This window comes from Hemibagrus wyckioides, linkage group LG13, assembly GCF_019097595.1.
Source record: "Hemibagrus wyckioides isolate EC202008001 linkage group LG13, SWU_Hwy_1.0, whole genome shotgun sequence".
NCBI classification, from domain to species: Eukaryota; Metazoa; Chordata; class Actinopteri; order Siluriformes; family Bagridae; genus Hemibagrus; species Hemibagrus wyckioides.
This window is the reverse complement of record NC_080722.1, coordinates 11,510,897-11,531,680: the sequence shown is the minus strand read 5'-3', so window position 1 is coordinate 11,531,680 and position 20,784 is coordinate 11,510,897. Positions and strand designations below refer to the sequence as shown.

Below are 20,784 nucleotides of genomic sequence, written 5' to 3'. Positions count from 1 at the left end.
GAATGATGACATGGAGTAAGATTACGATCAGTGAGCAACTAAATTTTCATTAAAGTAAGTAGTCATATTTGTTATTTTTAGATTTTATAAATTACATGCATACAATATACTACATAGCCAAAAGTGTCTGGAGACTTAACCACCACACCCATATGCACTTGTTGAACATCCCATTATAGATCCAGTCTCCCTTTGCTGTTATAATAACCTCCACTCTTCCTGGAAGACTTTCCACTAGATGTTGGAGTGTGGCTGTGAGGATTTTTGATCATTCAGACACAAGAGCATTAGTGAAGTCAGGTATTGATGGTAGGTGAGGAGGTCTGGAGGTCAGACCCACAGATGGGGGTTTTGGTGAGATGGCCACAAACTTTCTTGCAAAGAAAGATTTAAAAGGAATTTCTTTTGCCAACAAGCAGCCTTCTAGCTTCATGAGGTTACAATACATCAGAGCTGATGATCTGATACACTGCATGCACCACTGGTTTAGGAGAGCAGCAGCTTCTGCAGTGTTAACACTGTTCCTTTAGCTGCTGAACACACAGGAATGTTGACCACAGCTGGTCATTGTTGAAAGTTCCATTGTAGATCATGTGACCTGGTTTGGATTCAGAATGGAATTCATGAACTGAACCCTCCCTAAACTAATCCCACTCCCAACCACTACACACACACACACACACTCACTATCTCCCTCTCACTCACACACACTCGCTCTCTCTCACAAACACTCACTCACCCACATTCACTCTCTCTCACACACACTTACTCACTCTATCTCCCTCTCTCACACACATGCTCTCTCACACACGCGCACACACACACTCACTCACCTCTAACACACTCTTCTCTAACACACACTCACACTCTCTTTCTCACTTACTCACACACACACACTCTCTTGCTCACTTACTCACACACACACACTCTTGCTCATTTACTCACACACACACTCTCTTGCTCATTTACTCACACACACACACACTCTTGATCACTCACACACTCACTCACACTTATGTTCACACAAACACACACTCTCACACTCACTCACACACTCTCTTGCTCAGTCACTCACTCACACTCTCTTGCTCAGTCACTCACTCACACTCTCTTGCTCAGTCACTCACTCACACTCTCTTGCTCAGTCACTCACTCACACTCTCTTGCTCAGTCACTCACTCACACTCTCTTGCTCAGTCACTCACTCACACTCTCTTGCTCAGTCACTCACTCACACTCTCTTGCTCAGTCACACACACAGTCACTCACTCACACTCTCTTGCTCAGTCACTCACTCACACTCTCTTGCTCAGTCACACACACAGTCACTCACACACTCTCTTGCTCAGTCACTCACACAGTCACTCACACAGTCACACACACAGTCACACACACAGTCACACACACAGTCACACACACAGTCACACACACAGTCACTCACACAGTCACTCACACAGTCACACACACAGTCACTCACACAGTCACTCACACAGTCACTCACACAGTCACTCACACAGTCACACACACAGTCACACACACAGTCACTCACACAGTCACTCACACAGTCACTCACACAGTCACTCACACAGTCACTCACACAGTCACTCACACAGTCACACACACAGTCACTCACACAGTCACACACACAGTCACACACACAGTCACACACACAGTCACACACACAGTCACACACACAGTCACTCACACAGTCACTCACACAGTCACACACACAGTCACTCACACAGTCACACACACAGTCACACACACAGTCACACACACAGTCACACACACAGTCACACACACAGTCACACACACAGTCACACACACAGTCACTCACACAGTCACACACACAGTCACACACACAGTCACACACACAGTCACACACACAGTCACTCACACAGTCACTCACACAGTCACTCACACAGTCACACACACAGTCACACACACAGTCACACACACAGTCACTCACACAGTCACTCACACAGTCACACACACAGTCACACACACAGTCACACACACAGTCACACACACAGTCACTCACACAGTCACTCACACAGTCACTCACACAGTCACACACACAGTCACACACACAGTCACTCACACAGTCACTCACACAGTCACACACACAGTCACTCACACAGTCACTCACACAGTCACACACACAGTCACACACACAGTCACACACACAGTCACACACACAGTCACACACACAGTCACACACACAGTCACTCACACAGTCACTCACACAGTCACTCACACAGTCACTCACACAGTCACTCACACAGTCACACACACAGTCACACACACAGTCACACACACAGTCACACACACAGTCACTCACACAGTCACACACACAGTCACACACACAGTCACTCACACAGTCACTCACACAGTCACACACACAGTCACTCACACAGTCACACACACAGTCACACACACAGTCACTCACACAGTCACTCACACAGTCACTCACACAGTCACTCACACAGTCACTCACACAGTCACTCACACAGTCACTCACACAGTCACTCACACAGTCACTCACACAGTCACACACACAGTCACACACACAGTCACTCACACAGTCACACACACAGTCACACACACAGTCACACACACAGTCACACACAGTCACACACACAGTCACACACACAGTCACTCACACAGTCACACACACAGTCACTCACACAGTCACTCACACAGTCACACACACAGTCACACACACAGTCACTCACACAGTCACTCACACAGTCACTCACACAGTCACACACACAGTCACACACACAGTCACACACACAGTCACACACACAGTCACTCACACAGTCACTCACACAGTCACTCACACAGTCACACACACAGTCACACACACAGTCACACACACAGTCACACACACAGTCACTCACACAGTCACACACACAGTCACACACACAGTCACACACACAGTCACACACAGTCACACACACAGTCACACACACAGTCACTCACACAGTCACTCACACAGTCACACACACAGTCACTCACACAGTCACTCACACAGTCACACACACAGTCACACACACAGTCACTCACACAGTCACTCACACAGTCACTCACACAGTCACTCACACAGTCACTCACACAGTCACACACACAGTCACACACAGTCACACACACAGTCACTCACACAGTCACTCACACAGTCACTCACACAGTCACTCACACAGTCACACACAGTCACACACACAGTCACACACACAGTCACTCACACAGTCACACACACAGTCACACACACAGTCACACACACAGTCACACACAGTCACACACACAGTCACACACACAGTCACTCACACAGTCACTCACACAGTCACACACACAGTCACTCACACAGTCACACACACAGTCACACACACAGTCACTCACACAGTCACTCACACAGTCACTCACACAGTCACTCACACAGTCACTCACACAGTCACTCACACAGTCACACACAGTCACACACACAGTCACTCACACAGTCACTCACACAGTCACTCACACAGTCACTCACACAGTCACACACAGTCACACACACAGTCACTCACACAGTCACTCACACAGTCACTCACACAGTCACTCACACAGTCACTCACACAGTCACTCACACAGTCACACACACAGTCACACACACAGTCACACACACAGTCACTCACACAGTCACACACACAGTCACACACACAGTCACACACACAGTCACTCACACAGTCACTCACACAGTCACTCACACAGTCACTCACACAGTCACTCATTCTGTGTGAGAATCTTCCACCAACACAACTAATAATGCAGTTAATTAATGTTTGGTTATACCTAATCTAACCCCAGTCAGCAAAATGGCTCTTTTAAATTTTTCTGCAGTTTTTGTAGGAAGGACATTTTTCTTGTTGGGATCAGCCAAATGTCTCTACAAGACAAAACTGTCGGATATTCTTGAACCCAGATGAAAACAGCCATAAATCTGGGAAAATCCTCTTTCATGATAATCTGTGAACAGTGAGATGTGGAGATTGTTTAGAAATCTTACGAACTGAGAAATTAGCCTGAGAAAAGATAGAGAAAGAAAACAGCTGTGCACAAAGATCAAGCTGGCAAACAAAGAGCTTGAGAGAGGTCATGGAAGATAAATAAATCAAAAAAGGACCCAAAATGGGCAGGTGAGACCTTTCTGAGGCAGCGTGAGGATTGCGTGTGCTGTATATGAGGAGGAGAGAGAATGAGACAAAGACAGAATAAGTGAGGGAGCGGGAGGAAAGGTAAGGTCCAGATGAGGCAGCTGGGCTCTATTACTCCACACTGGCCCTCCTCCTCCTCCTCCTCCTCCATGCAGGAAATGAGCAATCATTTAGTAGTGACAGGTACATGCTGAACCTCACTATCTCTCCTCTAAACCTAGCAGATTCTGCACGCAGCCAGCCAGCATTAACCTCTCAGCCCACCACACACTGGCGTGTGGAAGAGTTTGCGTGAGTGTGTGTAAAGGGGGGGGGGGATCACTGACAGAATAAAGTGAACACAATAATGTTAAACTGTAGCAGTATAAAAGATGAAGTATGGGAGAAAAAATAGGTTTCTCAGAGCTGGGAGAAGGTTCACGTAGACGTGTGTTTCTGGTTTGAGAGCAGTCCTTGCTAAGTCTCCTGTGTGCTGTGAAGGGTTGAGCATGGCTGATTTTAACTGGGTGTGACTGTGAAGCCTGACTTAATGTACTGTCTTATCCAGAGAGAGCACACCTTACTGAACTGACAACAAAACTCTGGGCACTAATGAAAAACACAACTTTGTTTGCATCTGCTTTTTATCCGCAGTGTGTATTTCCACCCAGATTTGAGGGGGCTAGCCAGGACATCAGCTGACACAATAAAGAGTTGGGTGGAGAAAATAAAAATAAATAATTTAATAAAATTAAATAAAATTAATTAATTAACTAACTAACTAACTAATTAATTAATTAATTAAATGAATAAAATAAAATAAAATAAAAAATATCCTATACAATATGTAAAACAATATATTTTTCTCTAGGAACAAGTTAGTTATTTAGCTTAGCTTTAGCTTAGCTCTGGACAACTGATCAGAAGGTTGTGAGATCAAGTCCACCAAGCTGCCACCCCTCGGGCCTTTACCCATCAATAGATCAGCACCATAAAAATGAGATAAGGGCATCAGTTAAACAGCAGAAACATAAGTGGACGATAGGCTTTTGCGGTCAGATCTTAGATTCTTGGACAGACTCAAACAGAACTATGATAGATATGACAACTTTTTAGCAGCTAAAAAATTCGGCTGTGGTATAAAAGGAATAAAACCTGTAAAAATGTGCTGTTACAGGAACATACCACCCAACCCTAGTGGCATAACATGTAGGATGTCAGTTTATGAGGTAGACTTGCCTCATAAGCCTCATCCTCAGCACATCACCGACACTGCGACACTGGAGTGTGTGTGGTAATAATATGAATAGATCAGTGATACTGTGGTTCATAATAATGCATATACATCATTACACAATTCAGAAAACTGAAGATATGATATATTAGCATGAAGCAAGATGAAGTTAATATTTCAGACTGTATCTAGATGCCTAGATAGTAGCATGTTCCTTAGCCTGTATCTCCTCCAGCCCAGAATAGGGAGGTAATCCAACATGAGCTTTAGTTAAAACTAACCCAAACATCCAAATTAGTTGGAGCGAAAAAAAAAAAAAGGTGCAGTTACCAAGAGGATAAAGACTAGATATTTTCCATAGTATGCATTAACACACCTCATCAGCTTATCAAACTACGTTTATGCTAATTGCCACTTTTTAGCCTAGTTACCTGGACTTCTGGGAAAGCAAACCATGGCACACTGATGAATATATTGATGATTTATCCTCCCTGTGTCTTTTTTGCCAGTTTACCAATTTCTAACATCCAAAACTGAGAGAAGCCAGAGTTCCCAGACACCTTCAAAGCTTTTTAGGGGATCTGCACATCATCACTTCTTTCTCAGGAGGGCTACAATCCTCAGAGCTTGTTTTTAACTCTGTCATCTGTGACGCTTTATATAGAGAGATGTGTGTCTGGCCAGAACACTTCCAATCAACAACATGCTAACTTCATTCTTCTTGATGATGGATGGAACTGGAATCTAAAATATGTTTTTCGTTTGAAATGCATAATTGTTAGTGCTGTTACTGAAGCAAAAGGCATGAATACTTTTGGTATGCAGTGAATCCTGACTGGAGATTAATTTAGCATACAGTAACACGTGCTTGATCTGAATCGGTGTGTGAGGAATTTAAATCAGTATCAACACCTACACGGAGGTTTGCAGGCTTGTTTGCAGGATGCTCCTCTGATTCAAACGAGCCAGAAATAACAACAACATGCAGAGACAAGACACGCCGCTCTGAATATCATCTGAACCAACTGAGAGCTCAGATCACTGCAAACTGCTTCGAGATAAATCAGGTGTGTTTATGATCTTACTTTGTTTAGTGAAAGTGCATCATTCCTCATCCAGGCAGACCTGTAAAAACCATCAGAATGCAACATGTTTCTGATTTTAAAAAAGAATCCAGAAATAAACACACACACACACTGTGCGCCATTTTGTTTAGCCTCTAAGCACATACAGCCAGAGGCTTGGAAACCTCCAATTACAAGACAATTTGTCCAGCTTGCCAGTGTAGCTCTCTTATTACACCAAGCATGCAGCCATCCCACAGCTATAAACAACACTATCAAGAGCTCCTGATTTGTTACGGACACTGGTTAACAGGGAAAAACAAGCCTACTTTTTTTCTTTCTTTTTTTTTTTTAATTGTCAATACGACACTGCATTGGGTCAGCTGATACCCAGCTGATAGCGTCTGCGTGTTTCAGAGTCACTTGGACAACATGCTTCAAAACAAGTTGTGTCTTGCATTCATGTGTTGAGATCTGTGTCACATAACACACATTCATGACATAATGGCAGAAGATCAAATGAATTATCTGATTTGAAACTAGTCCAGTGATTCTGTAAGAAAAGTCTTAAGAAAAGAGCACTTGATGAAGTGCACTTAGTGAAACCTCAGGTAATAAATGATAAGGATAGAAAAGAAAAACAGAATTAAATTACATTCAACTTTGTCATTGCACACGGGTAAAAGGCAACAAAATGCAGTAAAATAAAGAGTGGGGTCAGAGCGAAGGGTCAGCCATGATGCAGCCCCCCTGGAGCAGAGAGGGCCATGCTCAAGGGCCCAAACTGTGGCAGCATGGCATGGCTGGGGCTTGAACCCCGATCTTCAGATCAACAACCCTTAACCACTTGAGCTACCACTGTCCCTTGTAGATCATATTTCAGCTAATATACACCCATCTCGGCATAATAAAACCATGAATTGAAGAAAATTTAATTTGAAGATGGGTACATACATGCATCCATTCTCTATACTGCTTATCTTACTGGTCTCAGGGAATCTAAAGCCTATCCCAGGAGACTCAGGTCATAAGGAAGGGTACATCCTGGACAGGCTGGTCAGCCTACAGAGTGTGTGTTTCTGGACTGGGGGAGAAAACCCTCTAGGCACAGGGAGAACATGCAGACTCCACACACACACACACACACACACACACACACACACAGTGGAGGCAGGACTCGAACCCCCAACCCTGGAGGTGTGAGGCAAACATGCTAACCACCAAGCTTCCCAGTCCCCCTAGCTACATACACTGTAAGTAAATTCGAATGGACTCACAGCTCTTCAGTCACTGTGCTAGTGTTAGGCGTTCCCTTGGAAGTCATCTACACAGATCTGTACTCACTGTATTAACATCATCAATAAAGTCTAGTGAGCTTGCTCCTCTGGCAGCCCTACACGACCGTGGCACCACACTGCTCAGATGAGGTGGTTGCTCTGGATCATTTTCTCTCCCTCTGGTTCTTTCCATGCCTCTGGTCCAGGTCTTTGTCCCGTCTATCCGTAAGGGCATTTTCACACACACACACAATTCTCCAAGCTGAATTAATTCTGGCATTTTTAAAGTAGGCGCATCGTCATCGCAGGTGATGATATGTGAAATTTCAGCCAAGCTGTGGATTGATTGCGTAGTCCTACATGTCATTTACGCTGGCCGTGCATTTTCTTTTCCCAAATGTGAGGCATTGTTCTCATTAATGTTCCTTTTGTTCTGGTCTCAACATCAAACTGTGATGTACTACTGTGATGTGGCGTTTAAACCAACAGGAATATAGCCTTTATTCACTGTGTAGCACGCACCACACGAAGTAATGTGTCCAATGTTTTTTGGACCTCGCCCTGCTGAAAACAGCTTGCCCAACGAAGCTTAAGGGGCTTATTGGAGAGTTCTACATGTGCGTCGGCTCTTCTAGCAAAAACATATGATAATTACCTCATCTGTGAACTTCAGGTAACCTGCTAAACCTTAAACACCAGGCAATAATTAGTCTGTAGTTCTCGTAAGGATGGAGATGATTTGTTTAGTATTATTGCCATTAGGCAAGGACCCAAATATCCCTGTAGTTATTAAAGCAATGAATAAGCTTCATCATCAACTCCTCAGGTTTGTTGGGGGAGTAGGAGCTTCACCTTGGCTGGCCTGGAAATGACCTCATGTCCAAGAACTTGATTGGCTACAATACAAAACTGCATAAAGGATTATTCTTTAGAACTAATATTCACTAATGCAGGATTACTCAACAATGCTCTGCAGTATTAAAAAGTAGGTCCACATACATAGACTTATTGTTAACAATATATCCACATGACACACAAACACTTCTCCTGACCTCCTGAGACCATAACGTCATGTGCTTATCGGTCGATAAGGATCATCTTTGGGAAACAGCATCCTGAGGTCATATTTTGTCCATCGCTCCCCTGTCCTGGAGGCACCCTGCCTATCATAGACAAACACAGAAACAGACACACACAAACACAGAAACAGACACACACAAACACAGAAACAGACACACACAAACACACAAACAGACACACACACAAACAGACACACACACAAACACACAAACAGACACACACACAAACACACAAACAGACACACACACAAACACACAAACAGACACACACACACAAACAGACACACACACACAGACACACACACACACACACAGACACACACACACAAACAGACACACACACACAAACAGACACACACACACAGACAGACACACTCAGACAGACACACACACACTCAGACAGACACACACACACTCAGACAGACACACACACACTCAAACAGACACACACACACTCAGACAGACACACACACTCAGACAGACACACACACTCAGACAGACACACACACACTCAGACAGACACACACACACTCAGACAGACACACACACACTCAGACACACACACACACACACACACTCAGACACACACACACACACACACACTCAGACACACACACACACACACTCAGACACACACACACACTCAGACACACACACACACTCAGACACACACACACACACACTCAGACACACACACACTCAGACACACACACACACTCAGACACACACACACACACTCAGACACACACACACACTCAGACACACACACACACTCAGACACACACACTCAAACAGACACACACACACACACTCAAACAGACACACACACACACTCAAACAGACACACACACACACACACACTCAAACAGACACACACACACACTCAAACAGACACACACACACACTCAAACAGACACACACTCAAACAGACACACACACACACTCAAACAGACACACACACACACTCAGACAGACACACACACACTCAGACAGACACACACACACACTCAGACAGACACACACACACACTCAGACAGACACACACACACACTCAGACAGACACACACACACACTCAGACACACACACACACTCAAACAGACACACAGAAACAAACACACACACAGAGAGACACATAGAAACAGACACACACACAAACACACAGAGACACACAGAGACAGACACATAGAAACAGACACACACACACACAAACATACAGACATACACAGAGACATACACACAGACACACAAAAACACAAAGACAGACAGGCAGACACACACAGAAGCAGAAACACAGAGACAGCCACACACACACAGACAGCCACACACACACACAGACAGCCACACACACACACAGACAGCCACACACACACACACAGACAGCCACACACACACACAGACAGCCACACACACACACACAGACAGCCACACACACACACACAGACAGCCACACACACACACACAGACAGCCACACACACACACAGACAGCCACACACACACACAGACAGCCACACACACACACAGACAGCCACACACACACAGAGACAGCCACACACACACACAGACAGACATACACACACACACAGACAGCCACACACACACACAGACAGCCACACACACACAGACAGACATACACACACACAGACAGACATACACACACACAGACAGACATACACACACACAGACAGCCACACACACACAGACAGACAGCCACACACACACAGACAGACAGCCACACACACAGACAGACATACACACACACACACACAGACAGCCACACACACACAGACAGACATACACACACACAGACAGTGGGTCTCGGAGCGTGTCGATAATGCCCATCACTCACTTTAATGAGTCTGTGGTTGAGAAGCAGTGTTCAGCATTGGGGGACAGAGACAACATTCCATGAAGGCCACAAATCTCAGAGCTGGCCAAAGTCACTGTGAAAACAGATCTTGGCACAAAGCTGCCACGCCCGGCTCTTACCCACAGGGTGGATAACTAGGTTTCTGTAGACACTTTGGAGTCGACTTGTCTAAAGTTTAAACATCCCGCTGTATCCTTTTTTTATCAAGCAGAAACAGAAGAGGATCAAAGCTAAGGTTTGAGGAATTGGTAATCAGGTCTACTTTGTAAATGTTTACCTTGGGAAGAAAAAAAAACAAAAAAAACAACACAGACTCTATGAACACTTGGGAAACCCTGGCTCCGTGTCAGCTCTGTGTCTTCATCTCTCTTCACTTTTCTCATAGCCATCAAACAAGGCTGGTCAACATTGAATAAATCTGTGTTGTTATTTACAGGAAAATAATCAGCAGCGTGATGCTGTCCTGCAGACTGACCAAAAGCAGAGGGCTTTTAAGTTGATTATTTTCCAATGACAGCATGTGTTGAAATGTTTTATTCCTCTTACACCAAAGCAATTTGCCAAAAAAATGAAGCTTTTTTTTAATCCACTAGATGTTAGATCATGTGAAATGTATTAAAACAAGCATTAATATCTATTTGCAATTGGAACTGCAGCTGACACGATGTCCGAGCCATGCGTCCTCTGCCAAATCAGATTCGAGAAGGTTACATCACTGTGTTAAAAAAATAAAAAATAAAAATGACAGGGTTGCCAGATTGGAGATATTTTTCCATTCAATGCTGATATCAAACCCTCTTAAATTCAAACTCTATTTGTCACATACACAATCATACACAGTACGACATGTAGTGAAATGGTTTTTTTACGACTGTCCTATAACGCAAATAAAAATGTAAAACTGCATTATAAAATATGAGAAATCATTTAAATAAAATGTTTAACTAGAATATAAAAAATAAAAACAATTTAAATAAAAACGTAAAACTAGAATATATAAAATAAGAAATAATTCAAATTAAATGAAAACTAGAGTATAAAATAAGAAATTATTGAATTAAAATGTAAAACTAGAATATAAAAATATAAGAAATACAATTTAAATAAAAATGAAAATGTAGAGAATTAAGAAAAGGAAAAAATATAAATAAAATGTAAAACTAGAATATAAAAATATAAGAAATACAATTTAAATAAAAATGTAAACGTAGAGAATTAAAAAAAAAGAAATAATTTAAATAAAATGTAAAACTAGAATATAAAAATATAAGAAATACAATTTAAATAAAAATGTAAACGTAGAGAATTAAAAAAAAAGAAATAATTTAAATAAAATAATAAAATGTAAAACTAGAATAGAAAAATATAAGAAATACAATTTAAATAAAAATGTAAACGTAGAGAATTAAAAAAAAGAAATAATTTAAATAAAATGTAAAACTAGAATATAAAAATATAAGAAATACAATTTAAATAAAAATGTAAACGTAGAGAATTAAAAAAAAGAAATAATTTAAATAAAATAATAAAATGTAAAACTAGAATAGAAAAATAAGAAATACAATTTAAATAAAAATGTAAACGTAGAGAATTAAAAAAAAGAAATAATTTAAATAAAATGTAAAACTAGAATATAAAAATATAAGAAATACAATTTAAATAAAAATGTAAATGTAGAGAATTAAAAAAAAGAAATAATTTAAATAAAATGTAAAACTAGAATATAAAAATATAAGAAATACAATTTAAATAAAAATGTAAACGTAGAGAATTAAAAAAAGAAATAATTTAAATAAAATGTGAAAACTAGAATATAAAACATGAGAAATTCACTAGGACAAAGGAAGAATCTAAAAATAAAAAGAATATCAAGTATAAAAAGAGTATCAGAATATCTTTAAAAAAATATAATATAAAATAGACTATCAATTATAAAATATAAATATAAAATAATAGAATAAAAATAAACAATAGATGAACAAGACATGGGATATAATTCTTATATCTGGCAACCCAGAAATAAAAACATGTAGAGAACATTTCTATAGAGCGCTATAAGGTGTACTGTGACTCACAGCAGCAACAAGCAGCTGACTGAAAGCTAAAACTACATTTTTTGCTTGTCAAGTACTTCATTTTTTTTTTTTAGACAGTGGGTTATTGTGACTGTTGAAATGTGTCACTGTTGTTGCTGGCATGTTCTAAGTAAACCAAAATACTGTCGTTATGAAAAAGACTTCATGTAGTGTGTTGATATTTTTGTTATTGTAATGCTGTATTATTATTACTGTAATACTGAATCCACACACACACCGTAGCATGTGTGTGTTTGGCATGGCAATAAAAGCTTGTGACACGAGGCCGGGGCCGCCTATATGGGCTGGGCACGAGACACGTTAATGTGGTCAGAATAATAGGAGCAGGTTCCCTCCCTCAACCACATAACCACACAGACAACTACTGACTCATACAGGAGTCACCTCATTATGTGGAGTGAGGAAGGAGATGAGGAGAGGAAAAATGGCAAGGACAAAGTAATTGGGAGAAGTGGGGAGGGAGGGAAAAAAAAAGAAAAAAAGAAAGAGCGGCGGAATTACTTCCTAAGTTAATTCCGATTTGTGAGTGTCCGTTGTCGTTCTATACGTTTAGCAACAAAAGCGCTGTTGCATCTTAGCCCTGAGATTACATAAGGAAAAAGGAAGAGAGCAGATGCAGAGGAGCAGTCACTAGCCTGGTATTTTGCAGTTTCCTGCCTCAGTCATTTGATCAGTATTTAGTTCCTTCCTGTCTGATACAACGGAGTCAGTCTGTATTATGGTTTTCAGGAAGAAATGTCACTCTTTTAACTACAGCACTTGATCACACACCTGAATTACGCTTATTTTCTAATCAAGTAATGATGCAGCTTCATTTTTTTTTTTTTTTTTTTTTAACTGCAGCCACATCTGTAACCAATCACGCTCTTTAAAGGGAGAGAGGTCATGTGACTAAGACACAGGAACATGACTTCAGTTTGTGGGAACCATGTCTCAGCTGCTATTTTTACATCAGCGCATAAACATCAGCTGGGTTGCTACTAAAGTCTCAGCCATTTTCACGTTTCCACTGTTTTTATTTTACTGGAATTCCTGTAGGCTCATTACAAGCATCCAGTCTCTCCGTGTTTAGTGCTTCGCAGTGGCTCAGGATAAAACTCAGGATACTGTCTCTCCTGTTCAAAAGCATTATTATATTAGGCCTGTTGGAAGATTAGGCCTGTTGAGAAATTTCATACAGAGTGCTGGGGGAGTGCAATTTATTGGGGAATGAAACATTCACTAGGCCATTACCATGTCCACTCGGTCTCCTGTTCTACATCTCCGGCCACATTCATAATTTACACTTTGTGCATTTTCCTCGTTCTTTGTACATAAGGTGTTCCTGTCTTTCTGATGTAAAAGGCAAGTCACAAAATAGCTACGTTAGGAGTTGACGAATTGATGACCGCATGAGTATGTAATACGCCTATGGGTGGGTCCATCAGAGAAAGTATTCATTTTACAGCAAGCTGACTCAAAAAACACCATGCATAAACAGAGAGAGAGAGAGAGAGAGAGAGAGGAGTAGTATCTCAGCATTGTCTAAACACATTTTTATGCTGATCCCAGCACTGCTCTGCGTATTCAATTTCTGTATACTTTCAGTGAAGTGGATACACCAGTAATTTCATTTGAGTGCATGTCTCCACAACATAACACACCTACACAGCTTTATATTTAATAATCTGTTACAAAGCTTTGTTAAACACAGCTAATAAAAACATGAACTTGGTTTTCAAACCATGTTTAGGTTCAGTTTCCTAAAAAAAATAATTAAAAAAAAAAAAAACAAGCATATAAATACATATATAATAATATAATAACGCAGCATCGGCTTTTATACAAACCCTAGATTTAATTACAGACCTGATCTACATCCAGTTCAGAAGCTAATTGTAGGTGATTCCTTCCAGTCAGCAGACCTGAACTCTACAGCTGGACCTAACAGACTGACAGATCTGTGATCCTCATGCATTCTTCACAGCAGGCAAATGTTGCTGACTAACTATAACGTGGAAGTGCAGAGATGTGCAGCGCTTTCAGCAGCCTCGTTCATCAACTACCTGTTTTTACAACATACTTTAGGTCTGCTTTTGGATACTGCACAGACGGTGTATATTAAATGATAAACACTTTTAAACCCTGACCTTAGTTATTTGAGTCATTGTGTCAGAATTAAACAGTCAACTCAAGTGACCAATAATAAAATGACATTTCCAATCCTAAAGTAGTGCCAGATTGTGGTCCAGTACTAATATACAGGCATAACATTATGAGCACTAAGAGGTGAAGTGACTAACACTGATGATCTCCTCGTCATGGCACCTGTTAGTGGGTGGGATATATTAGGCAGCAAGTGAACATTTTGTCCTCAAAGTTGATGTGTTAGAAGCAGGAAAAATGGACAAGCATAAAGATTTGAGCGAGTTTGACGAGGGCCAAATTGTGATGGCTAGACGACTGGATCAGAGCATCTCCAAAACTGCAGCTCTTGTGGGGTGTTCACAGTCTGCAGTATCCATCAAAAGTGGTCCAAGGAAGGAACAGTGGTGAACCAGCAACAGGGTCATGTGCGGCCAAGGCTCATTGATACAACAGACGAGCTACTGTTGCTCAAATTGCTGAAGGAGTTAATGCTGGTTCTGATAGAAGGGTGACAGAACACACAGTGCATCACAGTTTGTTGTGTATGGGGTTGCATAGCCGCAGACCAGTCAGGGTGCCCATGCTGACCCCTGTGCCAACAAATCAAAAATGGTTCAGGAATGGTTTGATGAACACAACAACGCGTTTGAGGTGTTGAATTGGCCTCCAAATTCCCCAGATCTCAATACAGTCGAGCATCTGTGGTATGTGCTGGACAAACAAGTCTGATCCATGGAGACCCCACCTTGCAACTTACAGGATTTAAAGGATCTGCTGCTAACATCTTGGTGCCAGATACCACAGCACACCTTCAGGGATCTAATGGAGTCCATGCCTCAGTGGGTCAGGGCTGTTTTGGCATCAAAATGGGGACCAACACAATATTAGGCAGGTGGTCATAATGTTATAGCTGATCATGTAACATCACTGACATCACTGCATGTTCTCACTAATGCTCCTGTGGCTGAATGATTACAAATCCCCCACAGTCATACTCTAACACTGAGTGGAAAGCCCCAGAAGAGTGGAACATATTAAAACAGCATTAGAATACGTTACGCTCCTTCTAGTTTTGCCTAAATTGATTCCGCAAACATCAAGCAGGCCACAAATTCCACTGAATATAGTCACTGATGACGACAGTACAGGTAATGTACTCATGCACATGCACTTGGAGACAAAGTCATCAAAATTCCAATCTGTTTTTATTCACATCACATGGAAATCAGATGTGTGTATTCATGTGTGTGGCTCAGGGCTGATGCTGTGAGAAAGAAAAGAATCTGTGTCACATTGTGGGAGAGAGATCTGTATTCGCACTAATCTAACCACACGGTCATTGCCGTGGTCTGTATGCATTCATGCAAAATATTCAGGACAGTATACTCCACGTGTTCCCACTGAAAAATCTAAACTGTCTCACAGAGTACACAGGTACGTTCTTCAAAAGCACAGAATGCAAGCACTGTGAGCATGTTACGGCCATCATACTGCATGATACATGAGCTTCTAGCAAAGCCGCCTAAATCCACAGTCAAACAAAACAGATGACACTGCTCAACCTTTACTGTGACCTCACCGTATGCAGGACAGGAGTTAAGAACAGGCATGAATACAGACCGTAGACTTCTAGCTCCACTGGACAGAGCAGTTGAGTTACTCACAAAATATGCAAGACTGCGAGTTCAGATATTTTTGTTGGACATAAGAGTTGTACTTTACAATGAAGCGCTTTGATCTTAAAAACAAAGCCATTTGTTCTGCATGTGTTCAGAAACTCTCGGTGATTAAAGCCTTGGTTTCCTCGTGCGGTCCGGACCTCTAATTGCAGCTCGGACACACACAGCATTACTGCAATACAAGCTGGCTTCTATTAGAGTACTAGAGTCCAAGTGGCTGTGAAGAGCTGGGAGCCATCACTACAAACTCACCCACTGGCAGCTCAGTAAAAGGAAAATTTCCCTTTATGCTCTGGTTGTGTACATGCAGAGTTGTGCATACACGTACGTAAATGCGAGCGTGTGTGCGCGCGTGTGCGGTGATGTTGACATGGTTCTGATTGACCGGAAATGTTAAACAAGCATCTGCATTGAAGAAAAGCCTCCGTTCCCCTCTCTCTCACCACATGTGAAACCACACAGTGTCTTTTCACCTGCAAAAACAAACCTCAACATCCTCTACAAGTACTGTGAGCATATTTCTCCACAGTGCAGCACACCCAGGCACATTCTGTTTCATGTACGTTTTAACTGCCAATGAGCACGCCAGCACCGAGAGATAAAAAAAAATACTCACCTCTTCCTTTTCATCAGCTTACGCTACACCTACATGCTCACATAGGAAAAGTAATGCTGGTGTTTTCAGTTTAAATCAAGGATAAATCTACATCTAGTTAACAAGCTAATTCAGCTAAACACTGCCTTACTCTATATAGCATCATCTACATTAAAATGTAGGGCTGCTGCCACTTAATTGAAATCGTATATCCCGTAATATTAAGGATTGTGGAAAATCAATATTGTTTGTACTATTATTCAGTTCTGACTTGATTATTATTTACCCCCATTGCTGTGAAACCCCTAAATTAGCTCTGGTGCGACCATTTACCACCAGAATTCACATAAATAGCCGAAAGAAGTCCACCTGTGTGCAATTAAAGTGTCAAGAGGACGTAATATAAATACACCTGTTCCTAGAAGCTTCCAGGCTGTGTGGAGTTTGCCAAAGGCCATGTTAGAGACTCAGCAAACATATAGGGTTTCCTGGTCTAGTGAGGTCAAAATGAAACATTTTACCTTGGCACAAAGTGCTATGGTTGTAAGAAACCAAACACTGCTCACAACCCTGAGAATAGTGAAGCATGGTGACGGTGGCATTATGTTGTGGGGATACTTTTCACGGTTGAGGCAAGAATGATGGAGCCAAAAACAAGAAAACCTGAGACATGAGGTGGTGGAGGTTCACCTTCCACTGACAATTATCGTAAGCTGATGGAGACATATCCTAGTAAGTAATTGCATATCCTAGTAAGGTATTACGTAATACTGAGTACTGACACAAGACTACTACTACATCCAACAAATTCCTGTGATTTTGTTTAGGTCAGAGGCCATGTTCTTCCACAAGAGAGGGGTATGCTCCATTGAGGGGCTAAAAAACACAATGGAAAAAGGAAAGGATGAGAAAAAAGATGGGGGAAAAAGTGTGTGAGGTTGATAAACAGATAAGGTGACAGCTCTATGATGTTGACTCTACATCACCATATCCTCACATATTGTGGGTAGAGGCTCAACAAACTAGAATGTGAATAAAGGCAGCAGAAATAAGGTTGCCCTGCAGGGTTATATGATAATCTGTTGAGCTTGACACTCCATGTGACGCTCTGAACAGTGATGCTGCTTCTTCAAACTGAAGCTAGAAGCTATTTGAGGAAATTTGGGTACTTTACAAGGACAGCCCCTGATCAATTCCCAGTAGAGCCGTATTGAGCACGTCCTACTGGATGGAGATCCCGGGCCAAGCCCAGAACCCCTGGAGAGATTATATCTCTCAGTTAGCTCGAGAAAGTCTGGGGATCCCTTAAGGGGAATATGTGGCTGAGGATGGAGAAGTCTAGACACACCTTCTCAGGCTTGTAACAACAACCAGCAAAAAGCAGAAGAAATTAATGAATAAAAGAGACATTAAACCCTAAGAATGGGAAGTTCCAGATTTTATGCATCAGTAAAAGCTAATGATGGCTCAGTGGTTAAGGCTGTGGATTTCAGATCAGAAAGCTGGTGGTTTAAGCCCCAAGACCACCAAGATGCCACTGCTTGGACTTTGAACAAGGCCCTTTACCCTATCTGCTCTATGTGATCTACATTATGGCCGACACTGACCCTTCAATGAAAGAAAAGATGGAGAAGAAAAGATTTCACTGTACTGGCCAATTAGCCAATTGGTTAACTCACCATTAAAGCAGATAACTATGTGATCACAAGTCAGTTTCACATATACATTACAGCACACTGAACATCTATTCTTCACACATCCCAGCTTTTTAGGAAGCTGGGGTTAGCACACAGGGTCAGCCATGATACAGCTCCCCTGGAGCAGAAAGTGTTAAGGGTCTTGCTCAAGGCCCAACAGTGCAGCTTGGTAGTGCTGGAGGCTTGAACCCCTGGCAAACGTTAACATTTAGCAAAGTATAAAGTATATTAAGGTTCAGCTTCCCTGATGCAAAGCCTGATCTTCTTTCGTTCTGTAATTGCACCATATCTTCATTACTGACACTTTGAGGACTGAATGTACCAAGAGATTTATTACAAATGCACTTTGTGTGAGAAACACCTACAAGTGCTGACTGGCAGGATGGTGGGGTCAACATTACTTGTGTCTACATGGCCTGGGAGTGAAAAATGCCCACAGTTTTTCCTCTAGGCCTGTATTTTATTTACACCTGCCAGAATGTACAGTAAACTGGGTTTCATATCTGCACTTCTACATTTATTTTAAATTATTGTATTCTATATTCCAGGTTTTTCTGCTTTCTTTTTTAGTCATTTTTGCATATATACACCGACCAGGCATAACATTATGACCACATGCCTAATATTGTCTTTTTGTGTATATACACCGACCAGGCATAACATTATGACCACATGCCTAATATTGTGTCTTTTTGTGTGTATACACCGATCACGCATAACATTATGACCACATGCCTAATATTGTGTTGGTTTCCCTTTTGCTGCCAAAACAGCCCTGACCTGTCATGTACTGTGTATTCTGTGACAACTTTCTATCAGAACCAGCATTAACTTCTTCAGCAATTTGAGCAGCAGTAGCTCATCTGTTGGATCGGATCACACGGGTCAGCCTTCGCTCCCCACGTGCATCACTGAGCCTTGGCCGTCCATGACCCTGACCACTGTTCCTTCCTTGGAACACTTTTGATAGATACTGACCACTGCAGACCGGGAACACCGCACAAGAGCTGCAGTTTTGGAGATGCTCTGATCCAGTCATCTAGCCATCACAATTTATCCCTTGCCAAAATCAAGCTCAAATTGACTTACACTTGTCCATTTTTTCCTGCTTCTAACACATCAACTTTGAGGACAAAATGTTCACTTGCTGTCTAATATATCCCACCCACTAACAGGTGCCATGATGTCAACCCTATGTGGACTTTGAGGACGACAACAACCTGTTAATTTATACACACAACATTCTACATATGCTGTATCTGCATCACAAAACTGATTATATATAAATGCAGAAAGGACATTATTCATAATGACACTCTCCATATGAGGATGGGTTCCCTTTCGAGTCTGGTTCCTTTCAAGGTTTCTTCCTCGTACCATCTAAGGGAGTTTTTTCCTTGCCACAGTCGCCTCAGTTGCCTTGGGCTTGCTCACTGGGGATGATTTTGTCTAACATCTAGGACGTTTTGCATGTTTTTTGTTTTTTATGTTCTGTAAAGCTGCTTTGTGACAATGTTCATTGTTAAAAGCACTATACAAATAAAACTGAATTGAATGAGCAGATAATCAGTGTTATTCACTGCACCTGCATTAATGTTATGGCTGATCGGGGTGTATATATATATATATATATATATATATATATATATATATATATATATATATATATATATATATATATATATACATACATACATACATATGGCAGTCAGGACAGCATGCAATCAACATGAAAAAGAGAGACTATGTTAAAAACACACAACTTATTCTATATATTAATCTTTACACTTAAGCATCATTTAAATCTCTGTCCTGATTTTGCTTAAATTTCCTTAATTAATTAGTTATGGTAGAGTTTGCCTAATAGGCTAGAGTACCCCACCTTCATGAGTGTCTAC

At 41.5% G+C, this 20,784-nt stretch overlaps 1 protein-coding gene across 5 annotated transcripts in view; it reads right to left on the bottom strand.

Moving 5' to 3' along the window:
• znf438 (zinc finger protein 438) overlaps nt 1–20,784 on the bottom strand; it is a 52,183-nt gene that overhangs the window by 30,690 nt on the left and 709 nt on the right. The window lies entirely within an intron of this gene.